Source organism: Camelus dromedarius, chromosome 5 (genome assembly GCF_036321535.1).
Source record: "Camelus dromedarius isolate mCamDro1 chromosome 5, mCamDro1.pat, whole genome shotgun sequence".
NCBI classification, from domain to species: Eukaryota; Metazoa; Chordata; class Mammalia; order Artiodactyla; family Camelidae; genus Camelus; species Camelus dromedarius.
Genome location: NC_087440.1, coordinates 71,191,808 through 71,207,728, shown reverse-complemented (window position 1 = coordinate 71,207,728; position 15,921 = coordinate 71,191,808). Strand labels below are relative to the sequence as shown.

Genomic DNA, 15,921 nt, shown 5'->3' with positions numbered 1-15,921 from the left:
AAGTTCCCCGGCCTCACCTGTAGGGTCAAGGGAAGCAGGATCACCACAGAAGGTCATACAATATTTCCCATCATGAAAGCCCCTCCTCCCAGAACCGTGCAGGGTGGGTGAGAAGGCAGGCGAGGTGGGACCCTCCCACATCCCAGTTCCCAGGACGTGGGGAGGGGCTCCTCTCCCTCATAAGCAAGAAGAGCAAAGGGCAGAAAGATGAAGGTGCCTTCAGGGAACCCAGCTGAAGCCCTCACTCAAGAGCTCTGGGCCAGCCAGGACCTGGTGTTGGGAGTCTGGGGCAGGGTCCATCTGCCCTTGTCTTGGCCTGGCCACGTGGAGATAAAAAAGAAGCCAAGGCTGAGGCCTGCAGAGCAGGTGAAAGAAGAGGGAAATCTCCTGGAGAACGAAAAGGGCTGGAGAGGGTGGCAGTATAGCCCCACTTGTGGAAAGATGACCCCAGGTTGGGAGGGAGAGACGGAGGGAGGGTCCCAGGGCTGGAGGGCTCACTGGGGGAGCATCCATGGTCCTACCTCCAGTGATGCTCAGAGGTAGCCTCTGTTTTCTGAGCACTCCTTGAGGAAAGGGTTGGTCACCGTACAGGGAAGGGGCTATCTTATCACATCCACAAAGCCCACCCTTACAACACAGCCTTGGCCACACACCTACACCACCAAAGGCCAGAAATCTTATGATGGGGAGGGGCCTCCACTGTCCCTGGTCCCTAATACACCTCCCAGGGGTTGTCCCATCCATCTATCCTTGAACATGTCCGGAGGCAGGGAACTCATTGCCCTAAAGACAGTACTAATCAGAAGCTGGGAGCTGCTTCTGATAAAAAGATAAAAGATACCTATAAGGCTCCTACTGTCAAGCAGTGTATTATCTATGGAATGTGGTGTTTGAAGACAGAGGCTCCTGGGTCTCTCCTGAGTCTTCCGAGACACCTCTCCCTCTGGCCCCAAGTTTCCCTTACGTCAGCAGAACGTACCCCATTGAGAGTCTCCTCTGGGCTTTTGTTTTGCTTTGTTTTACATCTCTGGCTGATGCCCTGTCATGTCCCTGGGCTCCACGTGACCCACAGGTCCCTGGTGTGTCCTCAGGAAACGCCACTGGCCTGGTCAGACACAATATGCACCTGTAGGGTGCCTCCGTGCAGCACCCTTGCATGGGGCCTGCAGGGAGAGGGACCAGGTGCTCTTACATTTGTAATCCCCTCCTGCAGCTGTTTGAGGCTCTGAGGTTCACAGGAACATCCCCGGCCCACGGTGACAAACACTGCTGCCTGAGACTGCTCCCAGATCCCAGCCTTCCAGCCCACCCCTCCCCCGGGCTCGTGAGAGCCCCAAAGATTTCGGGAGCTACACCTGATAAAATCAACAGTAATTACAGCAAGTGCTATTGAGTGAGCATGTATTACGTGCTACCCGCTTCAGATCTGCCCCTTGGAAGCAGCAGGGGCCCTGAGGGAAGCAGCTGGGGAGCCGGCCTGAAGGTGGACAGCAGGCCACAAGTTTCCCCACCATCTTCCCAGCCTCACAGCTCAGCCGGCCCTGAAGGACACCCAGGGCAAGCAGAGGCTTCATCCCCTAAACCTTGGTTTCCCCTCCTGCCCCTCTCCTTGGTTCAGAAGGGCACAGAGCACTCTTTAGCAGGCTGTGCACCCTGTCCAGGTCCCTGCCCCGGGGCCCTGGTCAGACTCTAGGACTGAGAAGGAAGCAAACTTGACCCTGGCCTCAAGAGTCCACTCCCCTGCCTGCCATGTCCCTCTGGTCCGGCTTCATACTTTCATTCACTCATTCATTCATATTTGCATTCATTTTCCCTCCAGGAAACCTGCCCCCTGCATCGGGACCTCTGGGACGTCGTTCATATATTCAAAGGCAAAATTTAAAAGAAAGACAGAGGAAAAGAAGTCCAAGGAGAGGGCAGAGAAGAAGTGCCCAGAGGAGCTGGAGAAGAGAAAGAGGGTGAGTGGTGAACTGCAGTGAGGAGAGCCATCGAGAAGGGGGCAAGCAGCTGCAGAGTCAGGGGAAGTCAGAAGGGACAAGTGTGCCCTGCAGTGAGCAGTCAGGAGGTGACTAGTGGCCTTCCCAGAACAGAGTCACGGCACTGAGGGATGGGAGCCACCTGGCAAGGGCTGCGGGAGGTACGGAAGGCAGACAATCCTCTCAAGAATTTCCACTGAGACGGCATAGGAGGGGGTAGGGGGCCCCTAACATACCTTCAGGCAGCACCAGCCACTTGAACTTGGGGGTGGTGGAGGCAGAGAAGGAATGTTTTTGTTGTTATTGTCAGTAATTATCGGCTTCTTTGATGAGGAGGGGGTGTGCCAAGAAGGTTAGGAATTTAAGAAATTTAAAAATTACTTTCCAGTTTGCCCTGGGCAGTCCTGATCCCATCTACTGACCCAGTATAATTCCCCATCACGCCCTATCTTGCCTGAGAGTAGACAGTGAATTACACGGCGACTCTATGTCACCTGCTCATGGTAAGGAGGGAATCGAGATGGAGAGATTGAAATTATGGAAGATGAATGTCAGCTTTTCTCAGATTCTCGTCTGACCTCCATCAGAGTCCGCCAAGGTGCTTGCAGAACAGGTAGCTTCCTGGACCTGACCACCCCCTCTCCACGCCCCACCCCACCCCAGTCACATTTTGCACATTCATCTCTGCAGGTGGGGCCCACACATCTGCATGTTTGGTGCTGGTTTGTTTGTTTTTAGCCCTCCAGCTGTGACTCTCTGGGGAGTCAAGTTTGAATCCTGTGGGAATAACAGATGCAGTCAGGGGACCTGGTTGGAGTTTACAAGGAATCTGGGTGCCCCTGGAAGAGAATTAGCTGAAGCAGTCAGAGAGGGAGCGAAGGTCTGCTGTACAGAGGGGAAGTTTGGGGGTGGCCTCGGGGAGAGTTGAGTGAGGCCCCTCACCTCCCTCGCCCCTACCCCATGCAGCCTCTCTCCTCACTCCCTGAAGTGGGAAGTGCAGGGATGAAGGCTGAGGCCACAAGGTCTAGCAAAAGGAAGAAAGTTTGGGACAGCAACTGTGGGAGGAGGAGAGAACAGAAATCAGGGCCGTAAAGGTTTACTAGGCCCTTAACTCTGCAGGGGCAGCAGCGCAGGGGAGCCTGAGTCCTCGGGCAGCTCAGGTCTGAGTTCCTGACCCAGGCACTACTGACACCTGGGCATGTAATTCTCTGTTGTGGGGTGTCTTGTACACTGTGGGACGTTCAGCAGCATCTCTGGCCTCTACCCACTAGAAGGCAGTGGCACCCCCACCCCCAGAAATGACAACCAAATCCTTCTTCAGACACTGCCAGACATTCTGGAGGATGGGGGAAAATCACCCCCCAGGTGAGAACTACAGATTTGGATGTTCAAGGAAGAGGGTGGACAAGGGGCCTGGGAGCTGAGGGTTGGATCAATAGTGTAGTTTGGGGATAGAGGGGAGTGATGTCAGAAAGAGAGAACTGGGAGAAAACGGAGGGGCCAAGAGCATAGGGGGTCCAGTGGGCAGAGGCAGAGGTACAGCAGGAGGAAGGGTGGAGACTGCTGGAAGGATGGGAGCTCGGGTCAGGGAAGATCTCAGAGGTGGAGTCCTGATGCTAAGGCCCAGGAGGACGTGGCCACAGGGTGGGTGGCCAGCATGGTGCGTAGGAAGAGCGTGGCCTCCGGATGAGGGGGAGGTGGCTGACACTTGTGCTCTGGGGAGGAGAGAGAGGGTCATGTCGAGTCCATCCTCTGTGCTTGGCTGGGATCCAGTTCCCAACTGGTCGATGACTATTGACTTTACGGGAGGGGACCAATGCCCCATCTGAGCCGCCTTTGAAAGAGCAGAAGTCAGTGGTCGAAGCCCCTCGAGGCATCATTTTCCCTCTGATCCATCTCCTAACGGGAGCGCAGCCAGAGCGGCCCTGGCCTCCATTTCACTACCATCTGATTAATATGCCCCCACCGACCCCCACCCAGGCCCGCCCCTCTCAGCGTCCAATGTGGGGCCCCAGACCCCAGAGATGCCTGACCTCCAGGGGAGACTGAGCTTACTGGGGTGCTCTCTGCCGCTGTCAGACATCACTTTGCTAGACAACAAAGTGAGCTGAAGGTTTTCCTGATACAAAGACCAACAGAATCTTGGAAGTTCTGAGGGAAACACAAACTGTTCAGCTATTTTGTTGCAGACCTCCAGAGGAAGAGAAATTCCAGGATATCAGCAAGAGACCATCATCAATTGTTAAGCTGGAATCCTAGAGATCTATCAGCCTCAAGGCTGCCTGCTGGTGGGCAGGCAGCAGGAGAGAAGCTGGAGGAACAGAAGCTCCCGGGGTGGGGGACAGGGAAGGACCAGCCTGATTGGCCTAGAGCCGGGCTTGCTTTCCTCTGCTGGGTCAAGTCCACCCTGCCACACACAAGGATCTGATCACATGCAGAGGGGCTGCCCTCAGAGCCACCTGTTGGCTCTGTGCCGGGGCCGCCCGGGAAAGAGCAGGAACAAGCCACAGAGTCACATGCCGGTTATGAGCCTGCACTCTGATGACAGATGAACCAGTTCCTAGTAGCTGTTGACTCTGAGTAAACAGGTCACCTTCTCTAGGCCTCAGGGTCCTCATCTGGAAAATGGGCTCACTCACAGCACCTCCTTCATAAGATTGTTCTGGCTGAGCAAGGGCCCATGCAGGCAAAACGTTCAGAACGTGCCAGGGCCCAGCAAGCTCTCAGCGGACAGCAAGCTGCTACTGTGATTCTTCCAGGAAACCCCTTCTGGAAAATCCAGCAGCTGGTGGTGGCTCGGGGTTAAACCCAGCAAAGCTCTCCCCTCAAGCCGGTCCCCAGATCCAGAATGGAGGATAATTCCACAAGGAACTTGCCATTTACCAGGAAAGTGGCAGGTTGGGCAAATTAAGAGGATAAAAAAAGCCTGAAACGGGAATCCACTCTATAGAAGAAAAACGGTTTCTGAACACTTGAGAGACTTATGTATATTTCCATAATTAATTTGCTAACCAGGGTTCACAGAGCTAGTCATTAGGGCAGACTCTCAGACCCTCCCGCAAGGCTTTGCTTGTTATGAATCAGCACCTGAGGCACCAAAGGTAACACAGTTAAACTTCTTTCAAAAATATTAAGGGAGGGTGGTATATAGCTCAGTGGTAGAGCTCATGTTCAGCCTGCATGAGGTCCTAGGTTCAATCCCCAGTTCCTCCCTTACGTAAATAATTAAACAACCTAATTACCCGCCCCCTACCAAAAAAGACTGATTAAAAAATACATTTTAAAACAAAAATGTCAAAAAATTATTATTAGAGAATGCAGAATGAGCCTTTAATTGTGGGAGAAGATGGGGAAGACCATGTGGGTAAATATGAATAACAGTCAAGGTCCCAGCACCCCTGTCGGGATGTGGATTCATGGGCACTTCTTACGGGAGAGGGAAGGAAGGAGGGAGGAAAGGGGAGCCAGTGATGAAAATTATGAACCAAAGATTGTACTTAATCCAATTCTATGCGTCTGAGTCCATTAGTTATATATATATTTTCCCTTAAATGCAGGTATTTCTTAAATTCAAATTGACCTTCCCCAAAAGCAGTCTGAATCACCTAAGTAGCGTTTTTATCACTCCTTGAGACTGAAATCTTGTGACGCGTATCATTCAACATTGGTTCCACTTTTCTGGACAGACACCAGCACAGAGAGAGTCAGTGAGTCATAAGTGCTCAGAAATTCTCCTGCCTGGCCCGGTGACTTTCTGAAGCCCCCGGAAGTGGTGACTCACTCAAAGACACTAACTGGAAAGCCAGGCTGGCTGGGGGCTGGCTGGGGGTGGAGAGACAAAGTGGGCAGGTGCCGTGGGCAGTTGCCCTGAGCAGGGGAACAAGCTGACTCAGGCGGCAGCCCACCTGCCACCCATCACCTCATCACTGGCACAGCACCGGTCCTGTGCAGGTTCGGTTTTATCTGGTCTCCTCAGGAGTGCTTTCCTGATTCTCTGTTTCTCTCTCTCCCCTCGAGGGCCCCTCTGGGACCTGGGACTACAAAATGACCCAATAGCAAACTGGCTTCAGGGAGAGCCTGCTTCCCGCCGCCCCATTCGCTGGAACTCAGGCAAAAATCTGTAATTAAGCATCTTGTCGTTAGAAAGATTAGTCAAAACCAGGCTGATCCCAGACAACTGATTGAAATCTCGTTCCACACAAATTACGGCACGGAAAATAATGATGGGTAATTAGCGCCTTTCAATCGGGGCTTTTTATCCACAATGTTCCAAGCTGCATCCATCATTGTGAGAAGAGAAAGGCTTAGCCAAAGCAGGAGGAGACTGCTGGATGCTGAGTGGCTGCCCAGGGACAGCTAGGAGGACCCGATCCCCGGCAAAGCTCCGCCGGCCCACAGTGGACAGCCCTGCTGGCTCGAAGGTTGGCTGCATACAGATTAGAAAGAGGAGCCTCCTCTGGGGAGACCAATTCGAAACTTGAGCCCTCGTCTTGGTCCTCTCAGGGGAGCACTCTCACGCAGGACTCAGAGGTACCTGTCCACTCTTACTTTAGCCCGCTCAGCCTCTGACACCACAAGGGGGTGTGTCTGGAGGAAGGACAGCATCACAGTTTCAGAAGATGCCCCCAAACACATCTCTAGCTATTGGAGAGGGGAGGATATGGCTCAAAGAGGTAGAGCACATGCTTAGCATGCACAGAGGAGGTCCTGGGGTCAATCCCTAGTACCTCCTCTGAAAAGCAAATAAATAAATAAATCTAAGTACCTTCCTCCTCCCCAAAACAAAATAAATAAATAAACCTAATTTTAAAAATAGCTATTAGAGATCTGACATCTGGGAATCTTAGCTCTTCCTAAACCTGTTTTTATTTTCATCCTATATCAAGCAGTGATCAGGCATAAACATCCTACCCACTGTCATTGAACAGATCTGGCAGTTTCCAGATAGCATTGAATTCTCACAGTAGTGATGGTGCTGGTCCACAGAACTTAGTGCCTGGAGCTCGACTGCCTGAGTCTGAATTCCAGTTCTGTCTCTTACAAGTTATTTAACCTTTCTGGGCCTCAGTTTCCTCATCTGTAAAATGAGGATGATGATAATTATATTCATCTCATAAGGTGGTCTTGAGGATTAGCGAGTTAATACAGAAAAGAGCTTAGAACAGTGCCTGGCATACAGTAAGTGCTCAATAAATGCATGTCAGCGGTTGTTACTAGCACCCCTTTTTAGTAATGAGGAGACAGCTTCCATTCAATCTCTAAAAAGTTCAGTCCCACGGCAAGCAAGACTGTCTTATTCCCTCTTTCCTTCCATCAGTCATCCACCCATGCATCCACCCACCTACCACTTGTGCATTTGTGTGCCTCTCTGCATGCTGGAACTTCCACCAAGACAGTCTTTTTTCAGGTCAAGGGGCTCCTTGTTCAGGCACTACTAGAACCAACTATTATATCTAACCAGGCTCTCTCCCAGGAGCTGACACCCAGGTCCAACATTCTCTCTCTTACTCCTGCGTGCACACAGAGCTCGCACAGGAATTGCCACATTCACACTGTCCTCCACCCTGCTGGCCCAGCGGAGTGACCCGGGGCTGTGCACCTGACCCAAGCCGGGCCAGTGTGTCTCTCCCACGTACCTGGGCATCACGGCTGCCTCCCCAGGCACGGAGGCAGTAAGATGGACAGCTCAAGTGTGAGCGAGGTCATCCCTCACATCACGTGCAGTGAAGAAGGGGAATATCGAAGCTGGCAGCAGAGAAGGGGGCCGGCCGGGGCGGCAGCCTTGGGAGCCTGGGGAACATGGCAGCACCTCTGCTCAGGTGAGTGACGAGGCCTCATCCCTTGATGCGGTAGCTCACACACGGTGGTTCTGACACCTCACCATCTCCCACACTACCTCATTCATTCATCCACTCCCTCTCTCCCTCCCTCATGCATTCCACGCCTATGCCTTGAATATCTACCATCTGCCAGATACTTTTAGTCCTGGGGATGGACTGGTGCCCAAGGTGGACAGATTACTGCTCCCAAGGCCTGACACCACCATATTTTATTGACTCTAAACTACATCATTTTTTCGCATTTTAACATCTTGGCAATCAGAATGCATCTTGAATCGATGGCATGCCATGGTTTAATTTAATTAGTGGTTCCCCCAAATAACTGTGTCTTTAACAATAGATGATGGCCTAGATTCAATGAAATATGATAAGTAAGTATAGCTGAGACTGAGAAAGCAATTTCTTGTTTTTCCTAGACACCAGGAAGACCACATTTCCCAGTCTCCCCTGCAGTGAGCTGTGGCCATAGACTGGGTCCTGGCCAACGGCATGTGGGCAAAGTGATGTAAGCCACTCCCCAATCTGGTCCATAAGACTCTCCCATGGCACTCCCTTACCCCTACTCCCTCTGTCTCTCTGCTCTTTCCCACCTGCAGGCCACATAGGATCCAGGCAGCATTTCCACGAGGGGGCTCCATGGCCCTGGGGGGTGGCAGAGCCACAGGGTAGAAGGAACCTGGGCCCATGAAAAACCTCATGGAAGGCAACCTGCCAAACACCTTCACCAAAATGTCATGTGCACAAAATGTAACCTTCTGTCGTGCTAAGCCACTGAAACCCTGGGGTTGTACGTAATAAGAGCTAGTGTTACCCATGCTAACTAATACAATGGGTAAACAACCAAATAGGATAAATTCTGTTAGTGATGAGCGCTGTGAAGAAAGAGCTATGTCTTCCCTCTGGAGCTTTCAGTTATAATTTAGACAACTCTCTCCCTCGGGACCTACAGAACAAGTCTAACCCACCCCCCATTCCACATAAAAGCCCTCTAGATTGCTGAAGGCAGCTTCCTTCTCCCTGGTGAGTCCTGTCCTCACCAGGAAGGCCTCTTCTGGACTTAGAATCGCTCCTCTTCGCATTGTGCCTTCCTCTGAGAACAATCCATCTGCTCTGTTTACCCGTCATAAAAAGGAGTATCAGAATCAAGCACAGTCTTCCAGGCAAGTTCCAACCAGTTCAGAGCCATACGGACACCCCCCTCATCCTAGACACTATACTTCTATTGATACAACCCTAGACAGAATCAGCATGCAAGGAGCTTGGCTCACACTGCTGATTTCCACTCTACTCCTTATGCAATCACACATTTGAGTCTCTTTTGTATGTGCTGTTCTTGCAGGGCAGTATGCAGACCCAGTGAGAGGGACCACACTTCCATCCGCTGCCTGGGCACAGCAGTGAGCAGTGGCCCTTGCCATGTGGCCTTGTGCATAGCAGGGATAACACAGGAAGCTTGGGGCTCTCAGCATCCATTGCTCTTCCTGACTCAGTTTTTCAGCCTTTGTGCTAATGGTTAGCCTGGGCAAATGACAGGGAGACATTAACTCAGGTGGACAGGTGGGGGACCTGGCACTGCAGCCAGCTGGGAACCCGCTTCGGATCTCTGTACTGATGATAATAGAGGACTTGCTCTGTGCTGGGCATCAACCTATAAGCACTAGGTCTTTGAATCCTTTCAACAACCTGGTGTTCCCATTTTGCAGATGAAGAAACTGAGGCTCAGAAGGGCTAAATATCTTAGCAAGGGTTGCGCTGCCAGAAATGCTGGAGTGAGTTACAAAGCAAAGGAGTGTAAGTCACAACATGCCTCTGCCAGAAACAGCCAGGGACTTCCCATCACACTCCCACTTTCCACAGCTGGGAGGCCCTCAGGTGACGCTAGCCCCTGCCCGCTCTCCCCTGGGGTTACTCTGTGCCAGCCACACTCGCCTCCTGGCTGTTTCTGGATTACACCACATGCTCCCATCTTGGGGCCCCTGCCCCCTGTACACAAGTGCAGGGGCCTTGTCTGCTTCCTTTTCTACTGTCCTTCACTGTCTAGAATGCTTCCACACACACAACAGATGCTCCGAATATGCTTGTCAAGTGAACAAATGAAGGCAGGGATCTGAGAGCTGGGTGGGATATGAGTCAAGGCCTGCCCCTCTCTGGCTGTGACAGTCACAGGCCTGAGCCACAAGACAGGGCCAGGGTCAGGGCAGGGGAGTCAGCCAGCACCTCAGGAGCAGAGACCCCGTCCAACAGTCCCACCGAAAGGACCCAAACCTCGCCACCAGCTCTCACCGAATTCTGCTAATCCTAGTGTAAAGACTGCGCAAAGGATGTGTGGATTTTTCTTACTTTCAATGTTTTTAAGAACCTAAAACCACATACCGTGTTTGGAAGCACCTTAGAGAAGCTAGCATCTGAGATCCATTATCAAGAAACCTAGGTTTGAAATGTTAAAAGAAGATATTTGAACACAAAAATCAATGTAATTTATGAAAACCTGTGAGAAGTGGGGTTGGGAAAAGCTTGTGTTGACTTTAGAGCCGGGACCCTGACTTATATAAGTGAAAAAAAGTCACCGCTGCTCCCTACCTTCCAGAGGGGACCCAACCAGGCCCAGGCACAAGGGTTCTGGGCCCAGATCACCTGGGTTTGAATCCTGGCTTTGTCACTCACTGGCTGTGCTACCAGCTGCTTAACCTCCCTGTGCCACAGTTTCTTCATCTGCAAAATGGGTGAGATGAAGATCCCTACCTCTGAGAATTGTCCTGAGGATTAGGTGACCCAATAAATGGAAAGCACTGACAGCAGTGCCTGCACGTAGAAAGTGCTCAGTGAACTGTTACTATGAGCTGTTACTATGATTCTTGGGTCTCTGGGGTACAGGCCTTTCCAGCCACAGCAAGGATGTTCTGACAATTTGGGTCTCTTCTATAAACTGGATATAAGATGAAAATGAGGAAAACAGACGTTAAGGTGACAGTCACTTCCAGGCTCCTTGGCCCTCCCTTCATCTGGACCTTTGGGGGTGGGGGACAGATTCACCAGGCTTGCCCTTGGAAATGCTGTCACTTATCACGCTGAATTCTCCAGATGGGGCATTTTGACTATTGATCTGATAAATAAACAGCCTGCTGGCTCGATCAAAATGTTATTTTGCATTTCAATTACTGCTCACTAATGCAACCTTCATCCCGCCAAGATGCTGCTGGCAATGACACCGGCCCTGCCACTGGCTTGAGAGGTGGGCCCACCCCCTGCCAGGACCAAACAGGATTAGGGCCCTTCTCCCTGGGAAGTCAGAGCAGGGGCGGGGAGGACAGCTGCCCAGGGAAGGGGAGGCAGGAAGATGGGAGGAAGAGTCCTTGTCCTTCCTCCAGGAGTGGAGCATCAGAGGGGCAGGGGCTGCTGTCCTGCGTGCCAGGAAAGGCCCTTGGGGCTGCAGGTGTACCAGACTGGGACCCCCCCTGGGGACCTCAGGGTCAGGCCTCAGTGTCCCAGTGCCTTGTAGAGTGACCTTGGACCAGTGACTACACTTCCTGCTGCACTGGTAAACTGGGTCCAAGAAAAACCACCTCATTTTCCTGGGTGATTGTAAAGACTCAGTAAGAAAACAGATGTGGAAGCCCTTTGGAGGAGAAGAAATTTAACACTACTGTATTATTTAATGTAATAATAACACAAAATTTCCTCTCTTGTTAAGCAGGCACTTACTATGTGCAAAGAGCTTTGCACATAGAAGATTATTCAATCCTCACAATAACTCTGGAGTTTTAGTACTGTTTTATGGATGGGCAAATCTATGGAAGCACACAGATGGTGAGCCCCACAGGCCACATGACTTCTGCTGTACATTGAAGGGTTACATTTTGAACTCTAATCCATCCTGACACCCACGGTGGGGGGTTCAGCCACTCTGTCCCCTCCCTACCTCTTCAAAGATTAAGGACCATCTCTGGAGAAGCGCGATGATTCCAGTTACTTCTTCCCTTTCTTGGCCAGACTGGCCTTTCAAGGTGGCAGAAAAGAAACTTTCCTCCTCCAACTGGGTCCAGGCTGAGAGGAGGGACAGAGGCTACTGACAACCAGAAAGACAGCAGGTGCCATAGACCAAATGTGTGTGTCCTCCCCCCAAAATTTGCATGTTGAAACCTAACCCCCAATGTGATAGTATTGGGGGGGGGCCTATGGGAGATGACTGGGTGGTAAGGGTAGAGCCCTCATGAATGGGATCAGTGCCCTGATAAAAGACACCCCAGAACTCTCCCTTGCTCCCTCCACCACATAAGGACACAGTGAGAAGACGGCTGTCTATGAACAAGGAAGTGGCCCCTCACCAGATGCTGAACCTGCCAGCACCTTGATCTTGGACTTGCCAGGCTCCAGAACTGTGAGAAGTAAATTTCTGTTGTTTATAAGCCGTCCAGTCTATGGCATTTTGTTATGGCTTCCTGAATAGACTAAGACAGCAGGTCTGAGCAAGGACACTGATCTGGACGACCCAGGTATAGAGACCCATGTCCCAAGGCCAACCACGAGGACCAAAAGGCTGCTGGGGCAGGTGAACCCTCAGCCTGCTCAGTGAGACAATAGGCTGCTCAGAGATCTGGAAAGCTGGGCACTCCGTGGTGACAGGGTATGTGCAGAAGACCTGTCACTCAAAATCAGAATTGCCCGGGCCATGTCATCCTTGTGCTGAGCTATGAGACGGTAGGGATGGCCTGTAAGCCCTGAATATATAAAGTTCAAAGTGGTTGGAATGGAGACACAAAATGTCAAGGGAATGGCAGCCACAGACCCCAGAGGCCCTCTTGGAAAGGACTGCTTACCCCCCACCTTCTGTGTGCCTTGGAATTGAGGATAAATTTTGGCTATTTGGCCTAAATGCCAGCATTCCTTTGTTCTTTGTCCTCAAAGTGTGTACACACACACACACACACAGCTCCTCTTTCAAGAAGAATTGCAATCTTGTAGTTTATATTTCAGGTTTTTACAAAAATAATAAACAGCACAAGAGTCTTCTGCATTCTTATTATGCCTGCTAGAAAGAGCCCAGTGACTAAACTGACAAGGCTTCTGTCCCAGCTCCAAGGCTGTGTGTCCTTGAGATAAAATGCCCCAAGCCAGCTGCCAGCATGGCCTGAAGACACACGACACAGGAGGTGGCACAGTGGGCTCTCTGGAAGGAAGCAGCGCACTGGTCCCAAGATTTCCCTGGGTAGCTGGCCCCCAGTCACCAGCTTTTCGCTCATCCCAGTTTCACAGGTGATTCAAGGGTTAAAAGTAAAATCACCTGAAGTAAAAAGAAAATCCACATTACAAAATGAAACACTCCCTGTCATACAATGTCTGGCATCAACATGACGTTTATAGACTGGGAGTCCGTAACTCTCCAGACTCCGGCCCTGATGCGTCCATGGGCCCCTCTGACCTGCTCCAGCCCAGGATCCGGGGAGCAGGGCCCCACACCCACCCCAGAGCTGCCAGCCCCAAGCACCGGCCAGCTCAGGCCAGGCTGCAGTGGGAGGAGCACCAAATCCAGCTCTCCCAGGCCAAGCTCAAGTCTCAGCCCTGATCCTTCCTTCTTCCATGACCCTCAGCAGGTTCTTGACTGTCTCTGAGCCTCAGTTTCTTCCTCTCTAATACAGGGCTCACCCATCTCGCTATCTCCTGGAGTTAACCGTGGGAATCAAATTAGGATCTGATTTTCCAAAGCTTTGAAAGTGTCAGCTTCCTGCAAAGTTGTCACACCCTTCCTGCCAACCTCACTCTGGCATTGCACAACCCTGGCTCCTGCAGAAGAAATGAACAAGGTCTTCAGGACAATCAGTCCCCAAAGGTATCCACCAAAAATGAAACCTGAATTTCTGAGCACTTCCACATCCACCCAGTTAACCCTCACCAGGCCCCTGAGGGAGGCAGCCTCACTCCAACTGTAAGGGGGAGCAACTGAGGATGGAGGGGTTCCTCAGTCAATGTCGCATCATGGGTCGGGGGCACAGCCAGGATGTGAACCCAGGCCCTTCTGACTCCTGAGTTCTGAGCTTGATCTCAACATTTCACAGCCTCTCAACATCACGATTCCAGGTGGAAACAGAGAGTTTAGAAATGAAAAGCAAAATACTTGACCTAGCCCTGGCTGCCTTTCCAACTCACAATATAAAAAGGGTATGTGTGGAAGAAAACGTGCAAAAATGAAAAGAGAAGGGAGATTTGGGGGAAATTAGCTGAACTTTTAAAAAAACCTTTCTGAAATTATTGAACATTGTACCATGGTGAGAAACTGAAGGGGACAAGCTTTGATACTATTCAGACCTCATTTCCTTGCTGAGTGGCTTTAGGCAAGCCACTTAGCTTCTCTGAGCTTCACGTGTTTCATCCATAAAATTGCTGTCACATTCCCTTAGTCAGAAGGTGGCTGTGAGGATTACAGAGAAAACAAGGAGACAGTGCTTCAGCACAGTACTTGGCACGTAGGGGTGGATCTCCATAAAGGTCACTTCCCCCCACCACCGTCTGTTCTGTTTTGTTTTGTTTTACTGATGTCACCTTCTCTACAACTTTCCAGAGTTAGGGACTCCCCTCGAAACCCTGTTGAACTTAGAACACATGTTAAGTTATAAATGCTGGAGTCTGCTGCTTGTCAGTCTCTCCCTACCCAAGCTCCTGGAAGGCAGGGCCCTGGTCTCATTCACATCTGGATCCCACCTGGCTGAGCGCTGGGCACAGGTTCTCAGTGATGCTGAATGAATGAATGAATGAATGATTCACAGATCAAAGCAGGGGTGGGGCATGGTGGTACTTAGATGTAGAGTTTTCATAGAATTTTAGGGCAGGAAGGGATCAGAAGGTTCATTTAGCTTGATCCTTTTTTTTTTTACAGAAGAAGAAACTCAGGCTCAGAGAGGATAAAGAACTCGCCCAGGTCACTCAGCCTGTTGGGGCCAGGTGCCTAACTCCCAGCCCACCAAGCCACGCAACTTGGGCAGGAGTCCCTGACCACAGCAGTCAGCTCAGGTCCTCTCTAGGGGAAGGTACAGGCGGGGGGAGGAGAGGGTTACAGAGTGTCTCCTTCCGATCAGTGATTGTGCTAATCAATCAACTCAATTAAATCTAGAATACTTTAAAAAAAAAGTAAAAAACAAAAACAGCAGCAGAAAGGAATGACTAATAATCAAGTAAAATTGGATTACTTCTGTGCTGACTGGTTGGAGTGGGTAGAGAAGTGAGAAAGTTCACCAGAGCGGGGCAAGAGAGAGAAACAGCCAGCTCAGCAGCCTGGGGATGGGGGGTGCGCCAGGGGCCCGGGAGGATCTGCAGGGGCAGGAATCCAGGGCCCTCCATCGAGAAATCCACCTCCCTGCACTGAACAAGGTCCAGGCACTGTTCTAAGTGCAGCACTTAATCCATCTTTGTAGCAACCCTAAGAGGTCAGAACTACTACAATCCCATTTTAAAGATGGGGAAACTGAGGGGCTAAGTAATTTGGTCACACAACTGGCGTAAAGCCAGGATGCATTTGGACTCCTGTGACCTAACACCAGGGTTTGGCTCTTAAGGACATGCTGTGTGGTTCCTGGGGGAGTGGAGGTGCTTCCTGTGCCTGACCTTATATAAAATGTAGTTACCACTCATTTATTTAATATCATTTACTACACATTTACTGAGTCAAACCCAGCAAGGACCCTGCCCCTAAGCTCGGCATCTTATAGCAGATACAAACAAGTAAACACTGACAATAAAGTGTCCAATAGTGTTATGATAGAGTCACACACACACATCTGCACAGACCCAAGAAGCAGAGAGGAAGGGGGTCAGGGAAGTCTTCCTGGAGGAGACGTCCTCTAGGCTGTCTTGAAGGACAGGTAAGGTGTTAGCCAGACCAATAAAGAAAGTGAGTTTGGCATGGTCTCTAGGCAACGGGACCACCATGCGCAAATCACAGATAGGAATGGCAGGCAGTACGCATCTGGGGAATGGGAATCCGAGGTGTCCTGGGCTGTCTGGGACAAAGGTATGTGGCAGTGGGACAAATGAGGACATGGCAGGAGATCTGGAAGGAGAGGTGGGCAAGGGTTCGTTCCAGAAAATCCCCGGGTGCTACATTAGGGCATTTG

At 51.0% G+C, this 15,921-nt stretch overlaps 1 protein-coding gene across 6 annotated transcripts in view; it reads right to left on the bottom strand.

The window, feature by feature from the left end:
* Window positions 1-15,921, bottom strand: part of ESRRB (estrogen related receptor beta) — a 155,777-nt gene that overhangs the window by 49,947 nt on the left and 89,909 nt on the right. The window lies entirely within an intron of this gene.